The sequence below is a fragment of the Accipiter gentilis genome, chromosome 7 (genome assembly GCF_929443795.1).
Source record: "Accipiter gentilis chromosome 7, bAccGen1.1, whole genome shotgun sequence".
Taxonomy (NCBI): Eukaryota; Metazoa; Chordata; class Aves; order Accipitriformes; family Accipitridae; genus Astur; species Astur gentilis.
In genome coordinates, this window is record NC_064886.1 from 33,104,687 (window position 1) to 33,131,037 (window position 26,351).

General features: G+C 42.2%; 1 protein-coding gene across 1 annotated transcript in view; it reads right to left on the minus strand.

The window, feature by feature from the left end:
* Positions 1-26,351, minus strand: part of PEPD (peptidase D) — a 175,983-nt gene that overhangs the window by 144,023 nt on the left and 5,609 nt on the right. The window lies entirely within an intron of this gene.

Below are 26,351 nucleotides of genomic sequence, written 5' to 3' on the forward strand. Positions count from 1 at the left end.
CTCAGACATAGATCTGGCAAGGGAAAGACCCCGGCGAGGGCCGGGACTTGGGCTCCTTGTCACCTCAGGGGTGGTGTTCATTGGGAATGCTCTGCAGCTGCGCCCAAAACCGGAGAGGTGGTTTGGTAACCATCACCTCGGGCGCCGGCTTCTTGTACAAGAAGTCCTCGAAGCTAAAAGCTGTATAATGGAAATACAACCTTTTACAGGGATTGCTGTCTTTTTCCAACAGAACTCCCCTAAATGAATGGTTGCTCAAAAATCACATGTAACCTGCCGTGCTGCTACAACCCCTGTAAGAGATGCTTTCCACTTGCATCTTGAAATGGAGAAGGTGTTCAACAACAACCTTGAGGCACGGTCTGCTGTAGTCAACGCCAGTCCTTGGACTCGTCCCACTCTGCTGAATATTGCTCCCATTCACACAGATTTCTTCAGAACTCGGGGTTGACTTGTTTTTGCCTCAAAATTATAAGCTACCTGAAGAAACCAACAATTTATAGGCCAGGGTTCACGTGGCCAGTAACTGCCATACAGCAGCAAAAGAAAATACCCAGTAGCATGAAATACAGGGTGAAGAATGGGAGAGAGGAGCTCTGCTCTGTGACCTGAATATGTTGTTTCACTGCTCTCTGCCTCAATAAAACAGTGATAAGTACTGCTCTGAGCTGGCAGCTCATCGCAGGTACCGCTGCCCGCCCTTCCTGGCAGGAAAGCACGAGTCCTCGCTCTGCTGCTGCTGAGCAATGCCACTTCTCTGTTGTTCTGGCACTGATCTCAAAAGAAAGTACTGTGATACTGTGAAATATTTGGCTAATGTACCTGGAGGGTCTGCTTCCACCACAAACCCTTGGGAAAGAGAGAGGAATGCAGGGCAGCGAGAAGAGGAGGCAGGAGAAAGATCATAAAGGACCTGGAGCTTGAAGTTCATGTTTGTTATAGCAAATCAGTGCACTGTTATTAAGAAACATGCATGATTAAACCCCTTTTTTGGTTGGCCAAATTGTTGACTAAAAGTTGGGAGAAAACTGCAGCTACTCATGCACAGCTGGCTCTGAAGTAGCATGTGAAAGCTGCAGGGCAATCAGAGGGAAAGTCTGATTTCAGAAAGTCTGGAGAGGAGTGTGTAAATTAAGAAAACTAGAAAAGTCAAGTAGTCGTCCTCTAGCTCTATGTTTTTATGCCCAAGGGTCTCAGAACTTTACTACAAAATATATAATGAAAGAATCAGAAGCTTCTTTCACAGACTGCTCATTTCACAAGGAACAATACTGATTTTTGGCTCCAGATTAATGGATAAAGCCCCATTTTAGACATTATCATTGATAAGCTGTTGAATTTCAAGGAACTTCCTTCAGTTCATGCAGATTGAACAAGTTTTTTAATGTAAACTGGAGCAAAATATTTTACTGCTTTCAGTCCCCTAGTGGTGCTGTCTTCTGCATGGAGTCCAACAGGATTAGCAGGAGGAGGCAGGGAAGCTCACTTTGCCTTTCTTCTCCTGTCAGGAGTAGAGAGAAAAGACTAAAGCCTTCAAGGGACTCTTCCAAATACTGTCATTAGTGGCTTTGGGCATTCATCCTTCCCAGTTCCTCTTTGCCTACCCATACACTTGCCATCCTTAGAGAAAAGGTCTCCTGCATTGTAGTATCTGCTCTCTAAAATGGGTTTTCTGCGCCTCTTTGTCCTGTTTATTTTAATTTCCTCATCTCTTCCCCTTGGTCATTTTACCCGCCTTCCAAAAACAATCACTGAGATTTAGAAGAGTTACCTGCATTGTATTAAATCTCAGCAGAAAATAAGACTCCATTCCTTAGGAGAAAAACCCCAAACTAACATGTTTTATTTTATGTTGTTTGTTACCTAAAATATCCTATTCTCCTGTCTCAGGATTTGAAAGAATGAAACTTCTGCACTATGCACAAATTAAATTCATTTGCAAGGTGGCTATACTGGCAGCCAGCTGAAATGCCAGCCACAGGAATGATACTGGCAGCCAGACTGGGAGCAAGACCAGCTTTATTGCACACATAGATAATTCTGATTCTTTCTGCACTGCATTTGGCTCTGCAACTGAGATAATGCAGGGGTAGACCTTAACATCCGAGAGACTAGTTTAGAGACTTTCCCTCTAAAACAAGGTTCGACTGACCATTACTGTCACTTGTCTCCCAGCAGAACTTCTCTCTGTGGTCAAAACCATCCTCTGTGATGTTGAAGGCCTGATTTTGCACTTTTGGCATCTTCAAAATCCCCACTGTAGCAGCCTAGGTGTACAAGAGATGCAACACTGCAACACACAATGGGATTCTGCACTAGCCAGATTCTTGGTCAAAAATCTGGTTTAAATCTGCTGTGTGAGTGCACAAGAAGCATGGTAAGGGCTCTCAATCTGTAATCGTTACTCAAACACTGAGTAGAACAATATGCTGTTTAAATAGGGAAAATTCAAATCTGCAGAATGAGACAAAGCAAAATAAAAAAGCACTTGAACACAAGCATTCCCTGGCCTGTTGTGTCCTTGCATTGGGGAGGGGGGAGTAACTGCAGTCTTGCTCTGAATCCAGTCAATGTCTTTCTGAATTACACCCAGCTGTAGACAGCCCCTGAGGGTCCCTAGGAAAATTTCCTTTACCTCACCTCTGAGACTCAGCTGTGTATCTCTGCCCAGCTCCTACGCAGTTTGTACTCCTGCTCCTCATAGGACCTTCTGTCTCTCCTCGGGCTATATGTACTAGTTAGCCAAAAGTAACTAAATTGCATAAGAAGCTCTTTTTATTCTTATTGTAAAAATTTAAAACAACTCAAATTTTCTCACACAGACATTCATTCACCTAGCAGAAAAGACTTTGGAAATATTAACAGAAAAGGTACTGTAACAATTGGTCGCTTTACATCTAGACAAGAAAACAGCATTGATAAATTGTTACCAGTACTTTTCTATTGCTGTTCATCTCTCTATATTTTAAGTGTTTATACTGCTGTCCAGGCAGGATCTTAGATTTCAGCACTGTCAGTGACTGCATTTACAGCTTCTGTTATCCCAGCTGAAAAGAAATAATGTTAGGTTAATAAACCTTCCTTTTATTAAATGAAAATTACATAACTGTTGTGAACACAAGTCAAGATGTTTTCCCCTGGTTTTACAGTACAATAGATGAAAATCCAAAGTTAACAGGGGCAGATGCAGTCCAAATACGAACTGGGGGAAAAGGAAAGGTGCTGCAGCTGTGATGACGGCATGTGCGAGGGGAGCATCACCCCTCCCTTCTGCCCTCCAGCCCAGGTTGGGTGTCAAAAAAAGAGCTAAATTACTCTCTGACTGCTGCACAGTGCTTGAGCTTTTCTCCCGCTTTAGGAAAATGCAGTTGATCAGAGACACCTGATCACCTGGGGCTGGCATGAGGGATCACAGAGCTACACTGAGAACCACAGTAAGAAATCTTGAGCTGCCAGCGTCATGACATGAAATGGGGAACAGGGTCTAATGCTGAGTGACTAAGGTCAGCATAGACCCTCCTTAGTAAATCCTTACCTGGATATAAGATTTCACAAGTTTCAGCTGCTTTCCTAAATAGAAAGCTTCCATTTGATATGTGCCATCACAAAACCAGAAATAACAGGAAATGGTGATTTATCAACACAGAAATTTTTCTAAGTTCAGCTGGATCTGTTTTTCTGCTGATTATTCCCCCAAATTTTTGGAAGCTAGAACATTGCTGGCTGAGATGCTCTGTGACCTTCTGCACTTGGATGGGAGAGCACTGGCTAGGCAAAGAGCAACAGATAGAGTTTGTAGGTATATGAGTAAAAGTATTTCATACATTGTAGAATCAGCTGTTTGTCCAAAGTAATTATACAGTTTCCGATGTTAAAATGTGTTAATACTGGTGTTTTTTTCATTGATTTACTATACATAGATCCCTAGCATTTAATCACTGAAAGATAGATGTGCTGCCTTTGTTTGATAAAATGGCCACAAGTCTTTAACTTGGAATTAAGATTACAAGGTCCCTTCAAAGAAACAGATTGAACAAAAGCATCTGCCTTTGGCATTTTCATCATGAAACAATTTTGAGTAAATTTTCCCTCAAGCACTAAATGTATACTGCTGTATTGATTTTTTGGATCTTGAAATAAAAGCATGATTTTCCCAAAGCCTTCTTGAACTAAATTATTATAAAAGACAAGAAAGGTAAAGCATTACATTGCCTCATTACTCTCCCCATTGACTTTCACTTCAGACTAAGAAAATCTAGTATAGTCAAAATGTGTCCACCAAGGATTGGACAGTCTAAGGTAGCTTCTCTGGCTATTGACAAAATTTTATAATTTTGGGGGTGGTGGTGGGCGGGGGGGTGGTGGGGTGGTGTTTTTAGTTCCTTAGTATAGACTCTCTCTGTTTCATTTAAATCAATCTGCCCATCTGTATTTATAAGTTGCTGCCATGGGAACCATTATCTCATAAAAATTTATTAAAACAGTACTATCAAAACTGCTTGGAAGACTTCTTTTTAGTGGGGGTTTTGGTTTGTTAAGTTTTTTTAAGAATTAGCGGCCAATGTGATGATCTCCGTAATGTTTCTCTAATATCTCTGCCAGCTTGAAATAATCAATTTTTGTATATTGCAACACATTGTTTTGCTTCAATAAAAGGAGGCTTCTCAAAGATTTTCGGTCTGTTTGCTCATATATTGGTTTTTTTGCTAACCCATGGCCATGAAGGCACAGTTTACACCTGTCTGTGTGTCCTTTGCATAGTGCCAAGCACCATGACTCCTTTTTTGTTTTTCTGAGAGTTGTGTGCCCTTGTACTACATAAAAAAATGTGCTGTGTGATTTGAGTGTAGTCATGGCTAATTGCCAGCTATAAGAGATAAGCCACTAGCCTGTATTTTCTTTTTTATAACCATTACTAGTTAGTATGATCAGTGGACATTTTTGTTTATTCTAAGTTTTACAGAAAGCGCTGTAGTGAAATTTTAAAGCACTGGGTTTAGGACATGAATGTACTAAGTACCACTGCAGCTGTTACCCCAACAGCATTACCAATGTTACTGTAGACATATCTGAGAACAAAATTCCTTCACATTACTCATGATTTATTTCCTCAGCATTTCTCATTTTCAAATGCACAGCCTTTTTCTACAAAGAGGAGCGGCACACACTGGTGGTATTTTGAAGGGCAAAACCAAAGGTGCTTTGCACCATCTTCTAGAGTAGAAGCATGGGAAGAAGCTGATGAAGTTCCTGTGCTGTGTGACAGAAAATTTCATCTAGCCTGCCCATATGAACATACGACCATTTGTACAATGGGAAAGCATCGCTTCTCATGCAAGTTCCCTGTGGTACCACAAATTTACCTGAACCCCTGCAATATATTGTACAGTTATAATACAGAACTTGTTTACAAATCTTAATTTTTCTTTCATTACTGTCTGCATAATATACTCTCCACCCAGTGCATAACAAATCCCCAAACAAGCTTATAATATGCTTATGCAAATATTTTCTCAAAAGATTAATGCCTTCAGGTTTTTGCAGATTACGATTCCTATCTTCACACCGATTTAAAGTCAGATTTCCTACTTTTTTGGTAAGAAAATCTTCTTTAATTATTTACTGTTTATATGGAAAGTATTTTCCACTCTGAGATCTTGCATTAAAATTTTAAGCCAGTGGTTTATCAAGATCTGCATTTTGTTGATGATGAAGAAATTGCTTTCTCTTACACAGACATGTTAGAGTTATCTGAAATGAGTTCTTTCAGGCTTTGCATGGGCAACATTTCCTCCTTCTGCCTGAAACAGTCCTACCCTCCTTGCCAGGAAAGAAAGACCTGCTTCTTCTGATGCTGCCCTCCAATAATAGAAACCACCACTTCTTCAGCTTTTCCTTTCTTACGCTGTTCTGTTGTGCAGCAACAGTCGGTCTAAGAGGGCTGAGTGACAGCGAGGTTGCCATGGAGCCATGTCTGCCACCGCCATGAACTCGGTGGTGCGGCTGTTTCTGGCCAAAAGTCATCAGTGTTCCTGCCCCAAAGTGACTCCCAGGGTTAGCCCTCACCGCCAATGGCAGAAGATGAGATACACGACTTCCTATTTCTACAAGCCACTCATCTAATCTCTTTTGCATCCAACAAGAAATTTAACCCAGCTGGCTCCTGGCTTCAATTTAAAACCAGTGATAAGCAACTGGCCATCAGATTATCTAATCACAGTTTATGTCCTGTGACTGCAGCACTGTTTCAATTTGGTCAGACCACTTACACTACCTAGTGTCCAAAGCCCACTCCTATAAGCAAGGTCTAACCTGGGAGCCTAGGAAGGAACAGATGGGATTGTGCAATAACGTGCTAGAGGAAAGAGAAGATGAAAAACAAGAGCTTGTGAATCAGGGAATTCAATTATCTTTTGAACTGTAAAAAAATGGCTATTTTACACAACCAGTCTATCTCCAAAAGACAAAATACTGGCTTTCTCTCAGGCAGTGGAAACTGTGCCAAAAATATGCAGTGCACTATGTTAAACGCCTCTTCACCTTTTAATGAATCAACTGATTAACATTTATTTTAAAAATGGGTCATATTTACAGGCATTTTTCAAAGACTACCAATCTGAGAAGAATGAGACTCGGTTTATTGCAGAGACACTCAGCCCTTGTTTCCAGACTTGTACCTGTCTGCCCTGTGCACAGCTGCCTCGTGCTGGCAGCTTCCTTGCAGATGTTAGGCTGGGCACGGGTACCTACAAAGTGACCTGGATGCATGCATGAAAATTAGGCTCAATGAGATCCAACTTGGGCAACAAAAATAATATCCACAATTATTGACTGTTTTTAATTTCAGTCACAAATGTAGACGTGATTTCTAAGAAATGGTTATTTGCCGCCTCAAAAACTCTGTTTTGCTGAACTACCCTTTAGTTCTGTACAAGTTTAAACCATTGTGAGGACAGCTTCACTTGGTGTCCATCAGCATTAGCAGTGTTAATGTAATTTGTGCTAAGGAGATTCAGAAAGGAAGCTCAAAGAACGTGTGTGGTTTAATTGTGTGTGTGTGTGTGTGGTATTTCCAAGCATCCTATGTTTCAGGTGGCATCTGTCTGCCTCCTTTAAAATAAAAAGGCTCACACAATTTCACTAATGTGGTGCTACAGCTGTGCCATTTTTTCCCCCTTAAGCCCCAACAGGCATCTTTGTTTGTATGCAGGGGCTCTGTTTGAACTGTTGCCTGGTGTCCTTGCTTTGTATGCTGACAGGAGAGGTGATTTTTTTGCTATGGGGTGGGTTTTTTCCATTTTCAGAAGATGTAGGAACTTTTTTGCCACCATTACTGTTGACAGCAGCAACTCTTCTAGTCCAGGCTGGCATCATATGATGGTCAGAGATAAAGAATTCAGCTTCAGAAAATAACGTGAGTTCTTACTGAGTTCCAGAACTGGGGAGATGCCAAGCAGCAGCAAAATGCAGGCTTCACCCTGGGATGCTGTCAAGCTGTAGCAGGCAGCCTGCTCTCCTCCAGCCCCAGCTTCCTTCCCAGTGAAAATATTTAGGGATTTATACTGAATATCAGGAGGTATAAAGCAGGTATAAACCAGAACAGTTCCAGTATTAAACGTGACAAAGCAGTGCTCATTTAGGACCTGACTTTGTGTGTTGTTTTACTTCCTACTAATTACGTGTTTTAACTGTGCAGCACCCCTTTCATGATACCGCCCTTCCCCTTTTGCATTGTATGAAGTAGGGGCAGAAAAGCATTAACATTTGCTGCTTTCCCAAGACTGAAAAGAGGTAATTTTCACTTGTTTCCAAAGTTACAAACAACAGAGAAGGAGAAACCTCTCCAGGCTCAGGCTTCTTTCTGAAATCACATCTTAGGGCACTTGTGTACCATCCACCAGCTTTATCAGCGGCTCGGGGCTGTGTGCAGCTTCCTCGCTGTGTGAGGTTCTCCCAGTTTCACTTTTCTTCAGTAAGTATGGGAAAGCAAATCTCTGAGTCACACCACAAAGCAGGCCCGATGACAGGCTGACTAATGGTGCTTTGACAACATCCAATAGATTTTACAGAGATTAAGGTCTCGTCAGAAATTTGTCAGCAGTAGTTTAGGAAATACTTACTGAAGATTTGCAGAGTTAACAACTCTGTGGGTGTTTGCTGTTCGGCTATCTACATAAACAAACAGCTGGCACAGCTGGAATAAAATCAGCAAAGTTGTTACTAATTTAGACTCTTTGGGCATGTCGCTGCTCCAGGCACAGAAATGACTGTGCTGGAGCGTACTGGTACCCCAGCTATTTTTAAACCACCTAGCTTGGTACCAGAGGAAGCCAGCTACAGCAGCACAGAGCTCATCATGCATTCATTTACCCGGCTTTTTGGTTCAAATACTAGTGCCAACAGGATTAGCTAAACCCTTTTAAAATCAGAAAAAGGCGATACAAAGGACTTGATTCAGCAACAGTCTGATTCAAAGAGAAAACTCACAGTTGCTCACCCTAGGAGCTGTGACAGGCTGCACAGATGAAGACAAGAAGCTTAAATTTGCTGTAGTGGACAACAGGGAGGCAGGGAGGCAGTAAATGTACTGGCTGCTGTGGGGAAGGGTCTGGCCTTCACTGTGAATCCTTTATGTCATTGCAAATGGAAAATGTCACATGGAAAAGAAGGAGACTCCTATTAATAAAGAGTCATTGGGGTAATGTGGAGTAGAAAAGGAGGAGGGATTGTGTCTGGACTTGTTTATCTGCAAAGAGCTTTATGTGCTGCGAGAGCTCTGACTTACTGCTTCTGGAAGACTTTTCTAACTTCAGTGTCAAAGTTCAGGAACCTTTCCCACATCCCCAGTGCAAGCTGGCAGAACAACCCCTTTGTTTCTAATAATTTCTTATCAACAGTGACTTGTTTTATGCATGTCACTTTTGCTCGTTAGGGGCTGGTCAGACAAGCAGGACAGGCAATTGCCCAGGGCAGTCAAATGCTCACAGCGTGATAACTTCTCTCTAAGAGGAAGGACATAGTCCCACTTACCTGATAACCTACTGACCTATCCCTAATCTTAGATTTATTCTTCATGCTAGCTTGAGAGTCAGTAAGATTAAAAAGTGCAATAAACAAAAAGGTAAACTATAAAATGAAAACATCCAGTAAAATTCAAACCTCCACCACGAGCCCCTCTGCTTGCTGAGATCACAGTCTGTCAGAACAGGACTTGCTGAGAAAAGCAGTTTCTTGCAAAAGACTGCCTTCTTGTTCAGAATATTTAGGGCCATGGCTAAGGCGTGGATCAGGGCTAGCTCCTCAGAAAACTAAAGTGAAGACCACAGAGCTGTACATTAAGAAGCCTCCTAAAGCTATGCCAGCCAAGCCCAAAGGGGCCGACACTAGAAATTGTAACCAACTATTAACTGGAGAGAAGCACAGTCCCTACAGTGCACTGAAGAAAGAGTGAGGAATGTCATTGCCATGGCACAGTGCAAGCCTGCCAGACTCTAATGAGACAGGCAGACTAATGGGGGAAGGATATGGGAGATGTTCAGCAGGAGCGGGCCTCGACCTTGGAACTGAGCCCAAATTCTGTAGCGGAGAGTAATAATGAGAAAGGCAAGATCAAAGGAGACAGCTCTAACAAAGAGGCGAAAGAGATAGGTAAAGACACGCGAGCACTTACCAAGTACTTGGCTTCTCAGTCCTTTGCTTTGGGCTTGACCTCGTGTTCTCCCGACTCTCTCCCATCGTCTTTGTGAGCCTGAGCCCGCTGAGCAGGCACATCCTGTAGCTGAGCTGTATACAGTACGCCTGCTTGAAACATTCACAGCCATTATGCATGGGTAATTTTTATTACCCAGGGGCATTTCTCTTTTACATATCCCTAGCTACAATTTTACTGAAATAATTTTCTTTTTTATTGGCCTCTTACATTGTTAGAGTGCCCGTGATTTCCCCAAGGTTAGATGATGAATGACAACACATCATACAAAGACAAAATACAGGCATTTGCCAACTATAAAACGGATTTTTTTCATTTGATATGTTTCCTTTTCTTGTGCAACAATGATAAGCAACCTTGATGGGATGAACAGTACAAATAGAAGTTTAACAAGCTCTCCTCTGAATCCGGGATCACACAAAAAATAGATTCAGTAAAGATACTAGATTTCTACTAACATGATGGACCTTTGGAAAATGGATTAACCATTTTAAAGACAATTTCAAATACAATCAGCTGGCTTCAATCCTGCAATTAGTTGTGCCTGGGCAGCCAGCTGGGTCCTTGAGAGGTTCCAGTGACTTCAGCAAAATCAGTGGGAATGTAGTGAGACAAAACCTTTAATCTCTACGCTATCAAATGCAGGCTCAACTCCTCAGCAGCTTAGGGGTCTCCTTTCCTCCCTCCTTTTTCCCCAGACCTCTCCCTCAGACCAGGCAGCACAGACACCCTGCCAGTCACCCACGAGCAGGCAGCGTGTCTCTTTCCCTCCCACCCTCCCCTCTCCTTGTGAGCATTTGATCACAGCAATAGCTCCTGGCCAACGCCATGCAGGAGGCAGCTTTTGTACAGACAGTATTTTCTGTTCAAACAGGCATTCCCAGCTGCTCCCGGGGAACAGAACATGAATATCATTGCTTTTCTGGCTGAAGCTATGTGATCTTAGCCAAACTTCAATCTGGCCAATAGGTCTTTCCTTAAAAAGCCAGGGAAGAAGTAGCAAGCAACATGTGGGTGTCCACAGGCAGGTACCTGGTGTGAGAGTGCTGCCGCATCCGTGGATGAAAGGGGCTCAGGGACATTCCACAGAAAGACAGTATTGATCCAAACATGTGAACTGACGTTTCCTCTCAAATACATGCAGACTGTACGGGCAGCAGTGATTTGGCCTTACGAAAACAAACTTAAATTCAGATTAGAAAAGTAAAGTAAAAGAGAGACGATCAACACTATTTTAATATGTTAAATACTTCCAAAAAATCCAGTTATCAAAATCTCCAAGTGAACATCGTTAGGCTCGCTGGCCTGAAGGTGAATACTTTTTGGTGGCAGAATGGTAGGATATAGGAATACCAAGTGCCCCAAACACTACAGAGATACTTCAAATCAAATACTGTACAACTACCTATCCAAACAATACTGGAGTTATCTTGCTGTCTTCAGTCCTGGCTTGTTGCCCAAACAGCCATGCTGAGGGTAATGAACTGCCACCTCAGTTACTTCTATCCCCCTTTTTCAAGACTTGATCCAAAACTCAGTGAAGCTCACTAAAGGACTGCAACTGACCCAAGGCTTTGGTTGACCCTTGTACCTTAATTTCTTCTATTACCAGGATGGGAGGAAAAAAGATTCTATTGTTTAAAAAAAATTACCAGAAGAGAAAAAACCAGCAGAATAGAATTTCAAAGCATCAAGTGTAACTAACAGGGTTTTAAAGAGAACTAAGCAAAAAGCATAAATAACGTGTAACCCAAAAAGACCTTAGAAACAAGTTATGTGCCTGAACTTTTGAACTCAGTCTTTCCACTGTACTATCATATATAGAAATGACATGACTGATGGACTTGAAAGCTACATTTCAAATTTTGCAGATGAGATTAAATTAGAGAAAACATCCAAACCATTTCTAATACAATGGAGGTGTTAGATTGATTATACTCTTGGATTAACAGATGGTAATTGCAGTTACATGAAGACTTTTTAAGTCTTCAAGCAAAGAACCTGCAGAAGAAATAGCTATTATTTGGGAAGACACTGGAGCAATCTGCCTCATAAAATAGATAAAACTTACAGTGTAATATTGTTAAGGTTTTCAGCCAATGTACATATGAAATGAAAAATAGACAATCAGATTGCTTAAGGAATAATGGAGAGATAAAAGGACCGACAGTTTTATTGTGTGTGGCACTGGTTAGATGTCACAGAGACTTCAATCACCAAAATGAAAAAATATTTTCACTATACCAGTAGCGAGCAGAGAAAGAGTAATGTAATTAAGGGTGTACTGAGACATGCAGTGTCAAACCTCTGCTATCACTTGGAAGACCCAATACTAAATCAAGCTATTCCACACAGGGACTCAAGGCTAAGGTGTACGACTGCCCACGCACAGCCAGCTCAAAGAGCACAGGCAACCAGCCAGCACAACTCACTCACCGAGGAGTGGTAACTCAGGTGTTTGCGCCCGTCTTGCAAATACAGGATTCATGACTACGCATCTTGCAGTATTCATGCCCTTCATGAAGATCACACGTGGTATCAGGCTAGCACAAAATGTACAGTAAAGTATAAAAATACTGTGTAACTCTTTCACTAAGTTTTTTTAGTCAAGTTGCAAATAGGAATCCCTAGCATTTCAGCATTAGGTGGCAAGTGAAAAGGATCCAAATGTAGTAGCTATAACATCTCATGATTGATCTAATGTTTCTGTGCTTGAAGTAGGCTTTTATATCCAAAGTTGTGCCAATCATATATAAATTGCTGACAAAACTATGAAAATGAAAACTAAGGGTTTAAAAATGCAGAGTTTTTCTTGAGCGATCATAATATTGATAAACAGATGGGCTGCGTGATACGAACGCACAAGCCTCCCCATACCAGGTGCGAGATTTCTGTTCTCGCCTACACGTACGTAACCATGGTTGACTCCCTCACCCATGTTCCGTTGATTAAAACTATTTATTTGGGATTTCCTAAAGCCTTCATAAAAGCAGTGTATATGCTGTGGAGAAGTGAAATGATCAAAGTATTTGCAACAGCTACTACCTTGTATAGTCCTGGAACAATCAGTATTGGTCCTAGTATGATCCAGCATTACTGTGACAGACCTATGCTGTCAGAGCTTAAAGAAAGGCAATGTTGGATTGGTTCTTAGAGCCAACAAGAAACAGATGCCACTCACCAGATTTTTTTTTAATCTACAAAATAGTGTCCTTTTGTTCACATACAGCAATCATTAAGAAGTATTAAATCTTGATCTATTTGTCACAAAAATGCTATGTGACTTCCAAAACCCTCCTTATCCCTGGCATTTGCAAAGAAGGAAAGTTTCCTGCTATTCAACAGCTTCCATCTAAATTGGGAATCCTCCTGACAAACTGGTGGCACAGTGGTGCAGGAGCACATACCAAGGGTTTGTGTAGAAGACCAGCTTCTCTCCCACATGCAAGCTTTCCAAGTTTGAATTCGAGCATGGCATTTATTTGTTCAGATGTGGACAAATGTGGAACCTGCTGAGAGAAAGCTAACTGGAAAATACCAGCTTAAAATAAGATCCTAATCTTACGTGCCTCAGACAGAGCTCTTGAACATGGGAGATGCGAGTTCAAACCCTTTTGGGGTGAAGAAATCCCTTGCCTCCTGGCCAACACCACTTCATAAGAAGAAAATTCAAGTGGATGGCATTTTCCTGGGGACAGCCTGTGGTAGCAGGGGAGACCCGTGCAGACCTCGCCTCCTGCTCTGTGCCTTGCCGGTCCTTGCAGTAAGAAACCAGGACCCACGTTGAGACAATCTGCCTGAAAATCCTGCTGTCGTGGTTTAAGCCCAGCCAGCAACTAAGTACCACGTAGCCGCTCACTCACTTCCCCCATCCAGTGGGATGGGGGAGGAAATCGGGGAAAAAAAGTAAAACTCCTGGGTTGAGATAAGAACGGTTTAATAGAACAGAAGAGAGGAAACTAATAATGATAATGATAACACTAATAAAATGACAACAGTAGTAATAAAAGGATTGGAATGTACAAATGATGCGCAGGGCAATTGCTCACCACCTGCCGACCGACACCCAGCTAGTCCCCGAGCGAGCGGCGATTCCCTGCCCCCACTTCCCAGTTCCTAAACTAGATGGGACGTCCCATGGTATGGAATACACCGTTGGCCAGTTTGGGTCAGGTGCCTTGGTTGTGTCCTGTGCCAACTTCTTATGCCCTGGCTGGCCATGAGAAGCTGAAAAATCCTTGACTATAGTCTAAACAATACTGAGCAACAACTGAAAACATCAGTGTTATCAACATTCTTTGCATGCTGAACTCAAAACATAGCACTGTACCAGCTACTAGGAAGACAGTTAACTCTACCCCAGCTGAAACCAGGACACCTGCCTAAATGTCCATCTCTCCTGAAATCACTCCAATGTGCTAAACATATTTTAGCAGTATCTCAGTTAGAAGTGATTTCTTGTGTAGTTTTCTAAGCACCAAGATGAGACACCTGTGTTAAGGACTCAGGCTGTAGACGTTAATCAGGAAAACCGCCCTCCAACGTAACCATGTCAAGATCTCCAGATCATTCTCTAACACCATGGATTTCTTTACACTAGCTAATGGAGGGCTGTGCAGACATGTACACACTCCACTGCTTTATCTATTTCCCAGGTTCAGTCGTTGTAGCTTTGTGGGGCAGTGACCAGAAGACAGAGCTCTGGATCATCCCCTGCAAGGGTCAGAGAGTTGTCGGCCACCGGGTGCACACAGCTGGCACTGCAGCAGCCTCCTGGGGAACTCCTAATCTGCCCTGTCGTGAAGATTGTTGTGACGTGCCACTCAGGACTATGACGAGCAATCAAAAGACCTCTTTGCTTCAAATGAACCACCTCAATTCACTCCAGGGCCTGAAAACACTTTGGAGATGGAGCTGTTTTTACAAAAACTGCAAATTTTTACTCCTAACAGATTTGCCACCAAGACTTATAATACACCCCCCCCCCTCTCCCCAATCTTAGTTGATTGAAAAGGATGCTTATTTTCAGTGCTGTCTTCCTGCTGAGTTTCCATTTAAATGTAGGCTTAATACAGTTTTCCCCCATAAAACAAACTCACAGTCTGGAAAATAGGGAACCTCCTCATCCTGCTTTATTGCTTAAACCAGACCTCCTGGACACAGTTCTTACTTTGCAAGAAAACCCATGTTAACAGTGACAAATAAGACTGAGATCAATGTTTTATTAAGGCCAGACTCCTGTTACAACTTGCAGTAGATTATTTTAAATCATAGCCTTTGCGTCCAAATTACAATTTTCATTTGAATAGTATTTTTGGATAGAGAAAGGGATTTGTTCTCAGTGTCTGTAATCCCTGTTGGGGTAGCAAAAAATATAGCAGGAGCTGTCGAGAAAGTACGTGTTCTTATATTAAAACTATTATTCTGACCAGAGCTCGCATATGCGACACAGCACATATACTTGTAGCTATCTTTATTTCCATTTAGATATGTTCTGTGGCAAAAGCAGCTTTGTCCTTGTAGCCACTGCAGTAGCATTGAAGAACTTTTAAAGCAGGAGCAGACAGAAAGGATTTAATTATTCTTACCTCAGCTGCATGTTCGCACATTTCTCTCTTGAGAAAACAAAAATTCTGCACATAGAGTTGTTTGCAAACTAATGTTTTAGATACATTTCTGAGTAGAAGTTAATTTGGTTGCACATTTACAGTAAATTTATAGCCAAATCTAAGTTTGGATGTCTCTGAACAAAGCAGCGTGTTTGAGACATCCGTATGAAATGATAACAAATACTGAGTTACGTGTACTTAAGCCATATCAGAGGGCAAGTTGTTATGGCAGTCTGCTCAGCAGGAAGCCATTTAAGATAACATTGTACTGAAAAGGGGCATAGATTTCAAAACCAGTGCAAAACCAGTAGATATTTACATTTTGACTTCTTTATAAAATGCATCTAGATCACATCCAAAATATTAAGCGTAGTTAACTGCTCATACAACTGCCGACACCAAGCCTATGGTCTCCTGATGCAACTGCATGACTTGCCTGAATGGGACAGCTGAAGGAGACCTGCCTGCAGATCAGCTCATGGTTTATTTTGGGAGATGGACAAAATACTGGGCTCTGCAAAAAATTCATTGTCCTCAGGGACAGAACACTTCATTTTGCGTGCTGTACTGCTGCACAAGTACCAAAACAACGGAAAAGGCACAAATAAGGGAGACAAAAGGACAGGTGGGGTTTGGGGATGACTGCTTTGAAGTGAAACTGGGGCAGTTGCATGGGAATGTGTAGGGCCATGAATCCTTCCTCGGCCGCAGCAGGACGCCATTTGGAGCTGACGACCGAGCTCTTCCTGTCCACCAGTGACACAAGAAGACTTCTGTTCAAAACATGCACAAAATGCTGGGGAGCAAGGCTATAGTAGGCTGTTTTCTCTGTGTGTGGATAATATAGCCACACCATCCTGCTAAATAGCTTAGTGCATGCACAAAACTTGATTTGGAAGTGCCGAAACACCACTTCAGATTTTAGGACTATAATTTTAAAAGCTTGGTTGAGAATTCTATCTGAATATGAAAATTACATGGATAAACTTAGCTTCTCTGCAAAAGTGATACAAGTTCCAAAAGCCTCCTATTGACACGCTTTCCGTGCTGAATGCTCTCTTGAACTGGAAAAAATAGAGCTCCCAACTACAAGTTTCTGACTCCCATTCTGTTATACATGCTATATGTGTGCAGATTATCATAAAAGAAAATTAACATTTTCATAAACCAGAAAGTTTGTGTTAAAGTCATGCAATGGCTATTTATAGTCTTATTACTCTTTAGACCCTGGTAAATAACTACAGTATAACAACCACCCAAAATAATCACATCGTGACATTATCACACTCCTATTAGTTACAGTGTAGAAAGTGAATAATAACATGGTAAAAATTTTCTCCCTGGCAGCTCTGAAGAGAGGCCAGAAGGACAGAGGAGGAAGATGAAACACAGATCTGAAAGCACAGCACATCCTGCCATCTCCCTGCGTGAAGATTAGTGGCCCACCATGCCCCAGTGGAATTGCTTCACAGTTTTACACTGCACTCAGAGGAAGAGAGCAAAGAAAATTAGGAAAGAAAGCACGGTTTGGATTTGTATAGTATCAAATAATATACCTCCAAAAGTTCATGAATTCAGGCTATACTTCTGCCTTAGATTATGATCATGTGAATAAATCATTCCTTCTGGTCTCTGATGGATTTAAGACACCTCCAGCCAGACTCTCAGAGGAATGAGATGCTCACTGTGGGCAGTGAGGGGGTGTTTCCAGCTCTGCTAGTTATATTCTTCATGAGCTGCTTTTCCTTCCACAGCACCCCCCGCCCCCATTTTCTCTCCTCCTTTGCACATACACATACAAGATGACAAACTTTCTTCATTCACCCTCCATGATACTGCATCGTTCTGCTACTTATGTGGAAGGATGAAGCCAAGAGGCCGAAAGTTTTGCTTGATTCCACAGCGCAGAGATGGGGGGAAATGATAAATTTATGGCAAATCACGAAGTGTTATCCTGCAAACTGAAGAAGGTGCAAAGCAGAGCCATCTGGCAAGTCTCTCCTTCCTCCCTCTGAATCGCTGTCACATTTCAAGATCAGCCTGTGTTTTCTGTCAAAAATTGGGAACCCATAGGCCATGGGCTGGGAAATATCTAAAGAGTAGGTGGAACGGGGAGGCAGGAAGCTTGAATCCTTACTTGATACTTTATTTTGTGTTCATTTACTTCCAATCTGCTGCTTCTACTTCTCCTAGGAGAGGGAGAGGAGCTGGCAGCCAGCAAGTAGGCAGTCAGTAGGTCCTTTGGCCATGACCACCAATGCTGGAGTAGTTGGGAAGCAGGACTGAACCCCAAAATTTCCTGGGGTTCCTTCATTTCTGCAAGATCACGAGACCAATGCACTCAGTCTGCTGCAGGAGACCCCTCCTCTGGGGAAAAAGTATCCCCCCTTGCACCCGCAACTTGAAGGCTGCAGCTATTTTGACACTTGGCTCCATGTTACTGCATTTGAGCAAACAAGCTTCTGCAGAGACCGAGAGGAGCGTAAGCACAAATTCAGCTCTTTTGCTGAAAAGCAATTTTTTCTTTGTGTAGGTATGTGATTGTTTAGGTCCTGTTTGAATGAAGTTCATGGATAAGCATGGGTACCCATGACAAAGCAGTGCACACAGACCTGCGTGTTCTGCATGGGGATAGATGGGTTAGGACATCCACAGTGAGGAGGATCTTCCACATGAGGGATGACAGTGAATCACTTCCATCTGTGATGTAAAAGAAAACCTTGCCATTTCATTCTACATACTTGATCTCCTCTAAGTACCTTCCCATTTGTCCTATAAATAAATAATAGTTTTACTTTGAGTATGCTGTTCTTGCAGGTAAGTGGAAAAGGCTTGTTCCCTTACCAAGCAGGAGAAACATATTGGCTATAGGAATGACAACAAGGCAACATTTGTAGAGCCCAGCAAACCCTGGGAAAGAAAACAGAAAAATTATACATAGAGTGGCTTTGAGTTTACTTTGTTTGCTGTTCTTATTCTGCCTGCTCATTTCTGTTACCAATCCAAAATTCTTGAATCTTTAAGGGTAAAATACTGGCTTAACTAGCAAAGCAAAGCTTCAGTGTAATCACAGTCCTGACCCAATTATTTCACTCTGCTGGGCAATCATTCCCTTCCATAGGTGAGGACTGCAATGTAGATCAGTAGAGTGAAAAAACTGCATGAGGGCAGGATCATGCCCTTTTTTTTTTTGCCTTTTCCTATACATGCAACCACCAGAACTGTTGTGATACATACTTTGGACAGGTCCTTGTGAGAATATAGTACATGCAGGCATGTATTTCCATGCATTTGCTTAGGAGTCACGGAGGACTTAATTTATAGCTTAGTACCATATCTCTTCCATAGAAGGACCACTTTTTTTTTTTTTTTTTTTTTTTTTTAAACACAAGCCATAAATTCTTGATCCAAGTACTATGCTTAATTGGGACTTGCTCTCATGTCAGAGACTGCATCACAACATAGAAAGACAGAATGTGTCCTTTAAACGCTATGGAAATATTGCCCCTTTACAAAGGTGCACAAAATGCCATAGAATGCAGAATACACTTATGTCTTTTTTACTCATACTGAGATCTTTGAATAGTTCTACTGAACATTACCATTTATTTGACTGGGGCAGTATTTACTGCAACATATTCATGCTAATTTTCAGGCAACTGCTTCAGTCTGATTTATGATGTAAGTTCTTTCTTTTTTTAAGTCATTCATGCAGACTTTTCATTAAAGTAGAAGAGAATCTATAATGGATTCAATATGTAATGCAAAGATTAGCTTTGAAAATAGACTTATTTCTGCCTAAGTCATCAAATATTACATGTACATGAGTCTAAGTTCTGAGAAAGCCAAGTGAAATAAGAAGTTGCCTCTGAGGATGATACTGTGGGTGCTGGGTATTAGAGAGATTTTCCATTTGTTCAAAGTCTCCTTTCTACTTCTCTACTCAGATCTTCCTTCCCAAATCCGTATATCCTCCCCTTCCATGTCCTGCAGCCTCTTTGCCACCTCTGCTCCCTGTGACTCCCTGACATCTCCTTTGGGCAATCTTGTGTCTTCCAGTATGCTTGTCTAAAGTGTGGGAGATACGGTATATGGCCTTCCAATATTTTTGCAGCATTAAACCCGGTAACTAGCCAAAACATTCTATCCTCATTTGGCAAAGCTTCCACTGAAGTTAACAGTTAAAGAGTCAATGAGTTGTTTTGCCTGATTTGGCCTTAAATGCTGTGTACATTAAAATGGAAAAGAAAGCAAGGAGATGCTGTCATTTAGCATCCCAGTATTTGGGTACAAAATTAAGAATCAATGTCTTTTCTCAAATTAGAGCAGACATGAATTCTTAAGAATAAGGCAGAACCTACCAGCAAAACATACAGATGAGTTCTGAAAAGCTATTTCTATTAATAATGAGCCATCAGTCCATCTGGACAAGATTTTTAAGTTCTCAGGGACACTTACAGGCTAATAACTAAATCAAATTGGGTAACAAGGAGATGAAGGAACAGAAATGTTCAAGGCATCAGCTACATTAAATGGAAGCAAATGGGAAGATATTCACAGAAACTATTTTTTCAGCAGTTTGCTATGAAGGATCTGCCAAGGGCATAAGGTAAAATTGAATGCTTCAGGAGTAAACCCAACAATGACATACATCTATTTGGATGTCTAGGAATAAGTAGCCAAAATGAGCAAACAAATTCATAAAGAATCTGAGCAGCTTAATAATTTGGCCTACAGAATTTCAGGGCCAAGACAACATGTACTGGTGAGCCAAGGTAATGCTAATTAAGTGTAGTTCTCTGACATACTACTACAAAGGACCAAAAAATTGCTCAATTCATATTTGATAAATAATTGATCTGACAACCTTTTGATTTATTTGGAATAAGGTGCATAATGATTCACCTTTCTCCTTCCCATCTTTATTTTCAGCTTACAGAGCTGCATTAATGACTAGTGAATATATTCATCGAGCGTTCTATTGGATCAGTTTTTGAAAAATGCTTATAGACATTAACTGTTTTTTCCTTTTCATTTTCTTGCTCACGTCATGCCGCTACACTGAAAGTTACAGATGGCCAGGAGCACAGGAATCAGAGCCTCAGGGAGCCCTCAGCCTTCTTGGTTACAAACAGTAGCAGCAAGCACCTCTCCATTAGCAGCTAGGAGAAGACTTCAAACACGCTGGTGGCAACCCTGATTCCATCCATCAGGACCATTCCCCTTTTACCCTAGGAATACCCAAACCACTGCAATAGTCTTGCGAACAAGAGAAAGTATATTTACATACTGCCAGAGCTTGAAGTATTCTAGTGACTGAAATTTTAAGAAGCTTAACACTTTGCATTTATTTTTAATGTTACTCTGTGTAAAATCAGAACCATTAAAATTCTTTCTGTGAAGATATTTCAGTAGAAGCTTTGCTGGTAAGATGAGAAGATGCCTGTTCTTTAATCCCCCACATCTTTGCTGTATTTTTCCTGCTCTTCTTGTTGCGTTCAGTTCCTTCACTACTGGCTCAGTAAAGCAGAGCATGAGGCTACTATTTGTTTAAATATATTTGGGGGAAATAAGCAAACCCCCTACAAAACCCTAACTAACAGGATTGCTGTAAGCCCTGAGGAGCTGCAGCATTGCCTGTGCACGTAGGTGGCCTGAGCACATGGCAGACACAGCAAAGCACCAGAAACCTCAATGCTACCACAGAGTTGAGGATCAAACTCAGTTCAAGTGTAAGCAAGTGTAACTACATCCAAATCAGTAGCTGCGCCTGCTTTTCCCAGTATGGTTTTCCGCCAAATGCGTGTACAAGCAGCACGTCCCCACAGCCAAGGCTGGCCGGCCTTCCAGAAGGCCCTGCTGGCCAACAAGGAGGGACTGTGCTGGCAAGCTCAATTAGCCAAAACCTGCCATTTTAGAAATGTTGTTTAGCAGTACTGTTATTGGTTCTGTTCATTGTGGGCTAGGAGGTCTGTACTGCTTGGGAAAGGCTCAAAATTATGAATTCCTACGCAAGCGACATGTTTGCATGACACACTTGCATGTCACTTTTCCTCTGCAGGGAGCGAGGTGAGGACCAGATGAGAAGCTGGAACTTCAGCAACGGGCATAGTGCCCCGAGATTCCCCTCTGAAGCCCTAGTACAGCAGGTACTACATGTGGAAGCTTGCAGGATGCAGAAAATCAAACAGCAGTGCAAACCTTATCAAAGCCCAGCTCAAAATCAGTGAAGATTGTGCCATGCTCTTTTTTTAAAGCCTTCTGTTCTGCATGGCGTACATTACAGCGACGTTGGGTCAAATCCTGAAGCAGATCAAAGCTCAGACTGACGATTCTCACACGCAGATCCTACTTCAAATAGAGAAATTGGAGAAGGGGAACGAGAGATAAAACATACTCCAAATGCCAAAAGTCATCCCCCAGCTACTGCTGAGCCAGAGGCGCAGTTTAACTTGCCATGACACGCAGGGAGCAACAGCATCACTTGGACAAGCAATCTAACTTTAGTGTTTGATATTGCTTAATCATAATGAAAGATGCTTGGCCTGTCTACCATGTGTCCCCCAATCAGAGATTCTTCACGCTTTTACAGCAGGCCTACTCATCTTTCTTCCTAAAACAAATAATCTCTCAGTCTCATTGTAAACCACCAGTGACACTTAGTATTCTGATCACTCCATGCAAGTCCACCTGGTATATAGTGTTTTAAATCCAAGCGCTGTTATGGCTATGCATTTTCACTAGCTTCATGGTACAACACAATAGCTCTATTCAGTAAGAAGTAAATCTAAATTCCAATCCTCGACTGATGAGGTTTATATAGTTGGGTTTGGTTTTTTCTTTTTTGACTTTTATGCATCTTGAAACCACATCTGTCAAAACATGTTAACTAAACAATGGGATACTTAAACACTCGCTGCAATATCAAGAAGCTTTTTCTTCCTCCCATTTCACTGGTTACAAACCTTTTTGATCTTAAACGGTGACAAAGGATCATTGAAAAAGTCCCCACTGTCTGGTAATGTCTGGAAAACGCTATTTATCCTAGACAGTTTATCAATGTGTCATTTAGCTCAAGAAGATTATAAGAAGGGATGAAACACAGCAGCTCCAGAGGGACTTTCAGAAATCCTGACAACACCCCCACTTGGCTCCTGGTTTGCCTGCCCCCACATCCCTGCAAAAAAGGATCCTACCAAGATTTTTACTCTGCTGCTGTACAGATGGAGCTGTGCAACACACCCTTTTGCTTGACAGCGGTTGAACTCCCCAACCTCACTTCCCCTGAACATCAGGTGTGATCCCAGACCAAGAGGGATCAAGAAGGACACAGCACTTCAGCAGCAAAGGGAAGCAAAATATGGGGTCTGCTCCAAGGAGCACTAATGTGACCTGGAGTTTCTGCAGGGACCCCAAGTCCTTTGTGAATGTTTTTGCTGTTCTTTAAGCTGAAGTCATTGATAAAAGCGGAAGGATAGATGTGAGCCTAGGTCTGCCTAATCTGCCAGGTCTAAATGATGTATTGATAAAACGATAATAATTTCCTGTAGTCCTGGAGGCTCTCCTTACACCTAACTCCCCTCATTTACCATTTTCCTGCTCTCCTGGTTGTAGGTACTGCCCATACTTCCCCATTAGCCTCTCTAGAAAACTTTTGTGTCGCATAACTCCTTGGTGTGATTTATAAAGCTATCTAACTTGTTTTCTTCCTAGCGTATCTTGTGTAACCTATTTGTCTTTTTATCACAGCATCTTATCTGCCCCTTATTTGCTGTAGCTATTTATCAAAGAGTTACAATAATATCTATTCCTCTGACGTTATTGATGCGGATGCCTCCACAGTCAAAACCTCAGCTTCGTCACAGGCTGGCCATCCTGCTGCGGTGCTGACATAGGATGGGCCACGGAGCAGCGGCACCCCGACCAACAATCCTGCGGGGGAACTTCACCCCCCCCCCCCCCACCTCCGCCTTATCAGCTTGTACACACACACCTCGGGCAAAACATCTCCGGTTTGCTCTGTACAGCACCAAGCACAAGGAGACGCCCCACCATGTCCGTGCACCCAGAGAGCAGCAAGGCAACTAGCATAGACCCACCACCAGCTGTTTTCTGCAGCTGATGAGAGTTCGGTTTGACTTTTGGAGACTGATTTTCACCGTCTACCTTAGCTTGTCTATTGTAAATGAGTTATACTGGTATTTTGCTGCATGACAGAAGATTTACAAGGCTTAGATCATTCAGTATGTAGAGCCCTCTAGAGATGTGCTTAGTTTTATTACTCTATTGCCAATGCTATTGCTGCGATATTTGAGGTTACTTCTAATCAAATACCATGCTGTTCTCATCAGTCAGTGACAGCTTTTTTTGGTTAGTTTTGGGTCTAATTTGCTAACTAACATCAGCTTTAAGAGGTAATAAAAAGCAAAATAGCGACAAAAATATTGATGTTTAATATTCAAACAAGGTAACAGGAGAAAATGCTTCTTAGGGTGCACGTCTATGTGTATACATGTGCACACATCTGGGGGTGGAGAGATGGTTCAAGGTGTGTGGTCAGGAAAGCATCTTCCAGGTATTAACTCTCCCAGACAGGAGGGGTTTGTGGTGTGTGCTGGGAACGCAAAGCACAAACTCCTTCAGAGCCTCATTCTGTGTATTTAATACTGGAAGTTGTATAAAACTAAAATCCATCAAGCTGTGTGTTCTCATCAAGAGATCTCTTGAAGCTTCTCTGAAATACAGAGATGCCAGGCTTACCATCCTGAAAAAAGCCAACAGGCATGTGCAACCAGGCTGCCTAAAATGCCCTATGCTTTCACCAGCCAGGAGATGCTCCACGGGGTGCCTCGGGCGCTGGGAACTGCTGCAGGCAGAGCAGTGGTCCCTCAGGGAGTGCCTGCTACCACGTGCTGCCCAGCTATGTATTTGATAACAAAACTCTCTCCTGTCAGTGGCTGCTTCATGCTCTGAAGCCAGGGGGTTTATTTCTAATTGCCCACACACACATTTATAAAAATACTTTAAGCACACATCTTACAAATTTCTTCTATTTATTAAATCTTCTCTAATGGTGTGAATTCTCATTAGTCACATAAATCAATGCCTCACGCCTTTTCCCGTGAACATCACTATATGTTAATATCCAAGAGCCGCAAGTTCCATGCACTCATGATGTATTGTGATAAAAAAATTACTAGTTTTTACATTGTAATCTTTCAGTGCAATTTAATGTCTCCCTCTCATTTGATTTTTTAAAACAGCAAGTAGGAAGAAATTTGACTTAAAATTCTGATTTATACATTAACTCCTACTAGTTTTCTTCAAAACTAGCTAGTCTTGACCTTCTAACCCTGTCTTTACACAGAAATTTATCTAATTATTAGCAATACAATTCTCATTTACCAGATCTATCAGGTACAGAAAAATCTCAAAATGGGCAAGTGTCCTGGTTTCAGCTGGAATAAAGTTAATTTTCTTCTTAGTAGCTGCTATAGTGCTGTGTTTTGGATTTAGGATGAGAAGAATGTTGATAACACACTGATGTTTTAGTTGTTGCTAAGCAGTGCTTATATTAAGTCAAGGTCTTTTCAGCTTTTCATACTGTCCTGCCAGCAGAGGTTGGGAGTGCACAAGAAGCTGGGAGGGGACACAGCAAGGACAGCTGACCCAAATGAGCCAAAGGGGTATTCCATACCATGTTATGTCCTGCCCAGTATGTAAACTGGGGGGAGTTGGCTGGGGGGGCACCACGGCTTAGGGATTGGCTGGGCGTCGTTTGGTGGGTGGTGAGCAACTGTATTGTGCATCACTTGTTTTGTATACTTTATTATTATTATTTTTATTTTCCCTTCCTTTTCTGTCCTACTAAACTGTCTTTATCTCAACCCATGAGTTTTACTTTTTTTTCCCCAATTCTCTCCCTTGTCCCACTGCAGGGGTGGGAGGGAAGTGAGCAAGCAGCTGCATGGTGCTTAATTGTCAGCTGGGGTTAAACCATGACAGCAAGTGACAAGAATGAGAGGAGTACTAAGAAAGGAAATGAGGTGGAGGGGTTACAAGTAAAGATACAACAGAGGTACAGGGAGAACAGCAGAGGGTGAGAGTAGCAGTGCTTTATTAGTTGTAAAGGGTTTAATATTTTTTCCAGCACGGACACCAAGTAGCAGAAAGGAGGCAGTGAAAGTGAAATAAAAAAATTAAGATTTGGGAATGGATCCTGGTCAAAAGACCTGGGAAGTCCAGAGGAGGAAGAAAACAATATTTCCTAAAGGGAGGCGATTATATTGTACCCCAGGGAAGACTCTTGTCCGGCTGCAAGGCAGACTAAGGTCCTACCAAGGGTATAGCCGCCCCAGGCAAGTGCTCCCGGAGGAGGCTGAAGGGCAACATTTAAACCACCTCCTCTCTCTTCGGCTCATGCACAAAGAGTCACTTGTGGCCTAATGTTGAGCCCTGGGGTATCCCACAAAGAGAAGGGCTTGCATAGGATGGGTATCACTAGGCTTCTATGGTGGACGCATATTGACTAAGTGGCCTAATGCAGGCAGAGCAATTCCAGAGCATCTGCCAAAGCCCAGGGACTTTTTGATACATGTAAGAAAAGTAAGATAAATTTAAATCCCCCCATTAATTCCCACTCCGTGCCTATAATGCCTCAAGGGCCAAAGGACAACTGCAATCCTGGGATATAAAAGGACCGACTCCTGTGGGAATTTGCTGCAATGCTGAGGATGGCTCAAATATCCTCCAAGCTGAACTTCCCTCAGCATCATCAGCCAGCCAGGGACTGGGCCACCATTAGCACACGTGCCATCTGGGGAATGCAATTTCCCCACGCAGAGGGCTCTCACAGCAGATTTGCTGGAAGGAAGATGAATCAGACTGAATTGGGACACTGGAGGAAGGATCCCACTGCAGTTGTGAGAGGCCAAGGGCAGAAACTTAGAAGGGGGATGTCAGGACCTGCAAAATTGTCTCCTTTAAATCTTCCGCAAAGGCTTCCTCATGCACTGGCTGAGCCCACAAAAATT